Below are 4843 nucleotides of genomic sequence, written 5' to 3' on the forward strand. Positions count from 1 at the left end.
TTTGGTCTTTGGGCAATTAGTGGGCTTGATAGCTTATCTAGTGATGGGCCTTTCATATTTTGATTGTGGGCCTTAGTTATGGACCAGATTGAGTTAAGGGTAAATTGGTCAATTTACCCTTGGAAGGATATTGTGTTGGGTCTAATGGTTATTTTGCTACTTCGGATAGTTCAGGATTTTCGGTGAGGTGGTGATTCGGGAATCTGCTTCTTCAGTTCAGAGTTTAGGCAATTGCGAGGTGAGTTATCCTCACTATATCAATAGGGTCTAAGGCACCAAGGCCGACCCTTTTATCGGATTGAGATACGAGTATCGTTGTTATGTTATTGCTTTGCTATGTTTTCATCCTGGTAGTTAGGATGGTATATGTTAGAGACCTGGTTAAGGTCGGCATCCTGGTTTATAGGATGATGCTATGCTAGTGGCTGGTTAGGTTGGTATCCTGTTTAGGATGATGATATGTTATGTGATCTGTTAGATCGGCTTGGTTGAATGTGAATTGTTATATGATTGAATGTTTATGTGCACATGGTTGTTGGACTGGGGTTGGATTGAGGCGGGTCCTGCTTTGTGCTATAGGCCAACATACCCAGGGCGGACCGGTTGTCCCGAAGGCCCAACGAGCGGTCCGGAAAGGCTGCAGGCCCCAGGAGGGCGGACCAGACGTGCCGAGGCTCAGTGAGTGGACCAGGCCGACTGAAGGCCTAGTGTGGCTGGACCAGTCATACTATAGACTTAGAGAGTGGACCAGGTGGATTGAAGGCCCGTTGCGGGAGACCAATCACACTGTAGACTCGATGTATATGGCTAGACTCGGAGGGTGGACCAGGTGGACTGAAGGCCGATGCGGCGAACCAATCACACAGTGGACCCAAAGTGCATGGCTGTTCTGTGTTTTGATATGATATGGCATGTTGTGGGTGTATGGTATATGTGGTTGGTATTTTGGGGATATCTCACTAAGCTTTCGGGCTAACAGTTGTGGTTTAATGTTTTTCAGGTTCTTCAGGAGACCATGGCAAGGCAAAGGCGTGATCGTACCGCTCCTCATGATTATGTTTTTTGATGTGGTTCTGGGGAGACTCTGATAATAATTGTATTGAAAACCTTTTCTAATAACACTATGAAAATGGGTTGTTTTTGAAAAGTTAAAATTGGTTGAAATTTTATGGTCGTTACATCTTGTGTGTATGTCAAGGCTAATGGGAGTATAGTTAGCTTTTTGGTATTGTATGTGGATGACATACTACTCATAGGAAATGACATCCCAACTCTGCAGGAAGTTAAGTCCTGGCTTGGGAATTGTTTCTCTATGAAGGACCTAGGAGAAGCTGCCTATATTCTAGGGATAATGATTTTGAGAGACTGGAGTAAAAGACTAATTGGACTTAGTCAAACTACCTACTTGGACAAGGTGTTGAAGAGATTCAGCATGCAGAACTCCAAGAAAGGAGAGTTACCCATCCAGAGTAACGCCATATTAAGTAAGACACAAAGCTCTAGTACTAAGGCTGAGATATCATAAATGAGTCGAGTGCCTTATCCTTCGGCAGTAGGCTCGATCATGTATGCTATGACTTGTACTCGACCTGATGTAGCCTTTGCCTTAAACATGGTTAGCAGGTATCAGGGGAACCCTGGCAAGGCTCATAGGATTGCAGTAAAGAATATCCTCAAGTACCTACGGAGGACTAAGGACTGGGTCCTTACCCTCGGTGGGAGTGATGACTTGAGAGTTGTGGAGTATTGTGATGCTGGTTTCCAGACTGATAGGGATAATTTCCGCTCTCAGTCGGGCTGGGTCTTCACTCGAAACGGAGGAGCAATCACTTGGAAGAGTTCCAAGCAGGAGACTGTGGCTGAGTCCATTTGTGAATCAGAGTATATAGCAGCGAGCGAGGCAGCAAAGGAGGCTATATGGATGAAGAACTTCATAGGAGATCTTGGAGTAGTACCAGCTATAAAGGAGCCCATGGAAAATTTTTTTGATAGTGAAAGTGTTGTTCCCTTAGCCAAGGAACAAAGGGATCACGGGAGATCTAGTCACATCGACAGAAAATAACATTTTATCAGACATCGCATAGAAGAAGGAATCCTCGTGGCAAAGAGGGTATCATCAGATGAGAACCCAGCAGATCCCCTCACGAAGGGACTGAGTAGGGTTAAGCATCTCCAGCATGCTCGGAGCATAGGGCTGAAGGATGGTATAAGTTTTAGTAGTTAGATAAATTATGAAATTTGTAAAGTGTAATTCACATTTGATGATGAATAAAAGTTTTGTTTATTCATGAGTAAAGTGTTGCTATCTTTTGTCAATCGTTTACTATAATTTCTTTTGCATGCTTTGACTTCCAGAATAGTATGTTGTGGTTTCACATATTATTCAAATTTTCCACAGTCAGTCATATGTTGGAAGTAGATATGAAGTAAGACTGTCATGAAGTTGGTTGTAGGTGTCGGGATATAAGACAACACTTCATGAGTGCTCATAAGTTTTGAGTATTGGAATCAACCCACGCTCACTGGAATCACTTCATGGAATTTATCTCGAGTGATCGTGAGACGGTAATATCATATAACTCTTCCAACCTAGGGATATGATTTGTTACTTACGAGTTGGTTACGCATTGATTGTACGAAAACACACTGGTAACTCGATGTTATAAAACGTGCTTTTCTGTATAACTCAATGAGTGGTAGAACAAACATATGAGTCGAAGTTTATCTATTTCTTCTTGGATTAGAAGCTGATATCTGGGCCCGTCGATGATTTTGTTTTGACCTATGTATCGGGCCCAGTCAGAACTAAGTTAATGTGGTCAATTAAGTTCTTTGTCAAACAAATCGAGAATCGGGAAACAAACTGTTGGAAAATAAGTAAGATATTGTTCCATGTAAATTTCCGGCTGATATCTAGAATAGAGGATTATATGATCACTTATCGTAGATGGCGTATCAACATCTTCTCAGTTCCGAGAGACCTTGAAAGAGCTACGCTTGCCGATCGGTTCCTAAAGTATTGCAGTTATAGTTATTAGACTTATCTAAGTGGGAGACAGTTGAATAAGGTGTCTAAGTCCATAACTATTTCTGCTAAGTACTTGACTCGACCCGACATGGTCCATTTGGGTTGCATGGCACCATGCAATTGGATAAACTAAATGAGAGAAATAACACATATGGTTTACTAATATATTATAAGTTCTAATATATTAATAATATTATTTAATTAGTTTTGATCAAGAATTAATTTAGAATTAATTAAGTGATCAAAAGATAACTAATTAAATATATGGGTAGATTATGTAAATCTTCCATATCTTATATAGTGGGCTAAGAGGCTCCATGGATTATCAAGTTGGGTTCCACCCATAGGATGCTCCATGGATGCTCCATGGAGTTAACCCATGGATCAAGAAATGAAGAGTCATGTTACATTAGGGTTTACCTAATGCAACACACTATATAAGCAATGTGTTTGTCCCCAAAATCGGCTACACTTAGAAACAAGAGAGGGCTTGGCCGATTTTGCATGTGTTAGAGTATTCTCTCAAGTTTATTCTTCGCATTTGGTGTTGTGTGAAGCATTTGAGGCATCACACTTGAGGTGCTAGGCTCACAGGGTTTCAAGGAACACTTTCAACAACAAGGTATGTAGTTCTATCTTTTATACAAAGAAAATTATACCCCATGTATGCTAGATAGGTTCATAACCTTGGAAAAACAACTTTTCATGATTATTAGACAAACATAGATCCAAGGTTATTAGGGTTGCATGTACACTTAGGAAGTGTTAGAATTCTCAAATCCCATCAATTATTAGATGTGTTCTATGTGCTAGTATGATATGTTATATGTGCTAGTGGTGGTACGAAGGGGAATAGACCCCAATTCGGTCGTTAGGACCGAAGGGTAGTTCAGACACCCCATATATATGTCTAACAACATGATTATGAAATATATTATTATGTGATAGTGGTAGGGGTGAAATAGTCCCCATTACCGGGTAAGATAGACAAGAGGGTAGGCAGGCAACCTAGAATAGTCTGACACGAGTATGTCAGCACCCCAGAATGGCTTGACATGGGTAGGTCAGCACCCTAGAATGGCTTGACACGGGTAGGTCGGACTCCCCAGAACTGCCCGACAATATGTATGGTTGTATTGTATGCGGTATGATGGGGGAATTTGAAGGGTTTTGATCATTCTAACACTCCTAAGGTGTACATGCAACCCTAGAAACCTTAGATCTATGCTTTACTAAGATAGATGCAAATTTGATTTTCCAAGGTTCTTAACCTAACTAGCATGGCATGGGGAACTTTGAAACGTAAAAGCTAGTAGTAGAACATACCTTTCTTGTTGCTTGGATTCCTTTAAAACCTTGTGAGCCTAACATGTAACACCAGTGGAATTAAGGTCAAAATTTAACTTCTATTAAACCATAATTGGGATATACCAAGTGGTAGATATCGTAACAAGGTTTCCAAAATTATAAAGAACACTGAAATTCGAGTTATAACTAAGAAGTTATGACAAATCGAAGATCTGCAACAAAACCGGTAAAATACTGTTAAGGGTAAAATACGAAATTTCAATAAAATACTTTTCAACCTTAGGCATCTAAATGAAAGTTTTAGATATCATTAAACCGTAAACGTACACAAAAGGAACTCTCAAATCTAACTTCCTATGAGGAAGTTATGATTTTTCGAAGTTTCGAGATAGCAATAGAGAACTAAAAACTCGGAAGACAAACGAAAACGAACATCGCAACGGTAAAAAGACAAACGAACATGAACATCGGATGGAGGAGTTATGAATTTTTAACGGACTTTTCCAG

Source organism: Lactuca serriola, chromosome 3 (assembly GCF_051521515.1).
Source record: "Lactuca serriola cultivar US96UC23 chromosome 3, Lser_US96UC23_V15, whole genome shotgun sequence".
Taxonomy (NCBI): Eukaryota; Viridiplantae; Streptophyta; class Magnoliopsida; order Asterales; family Asteraceae; genus Lactuca; species Lactuca serriola.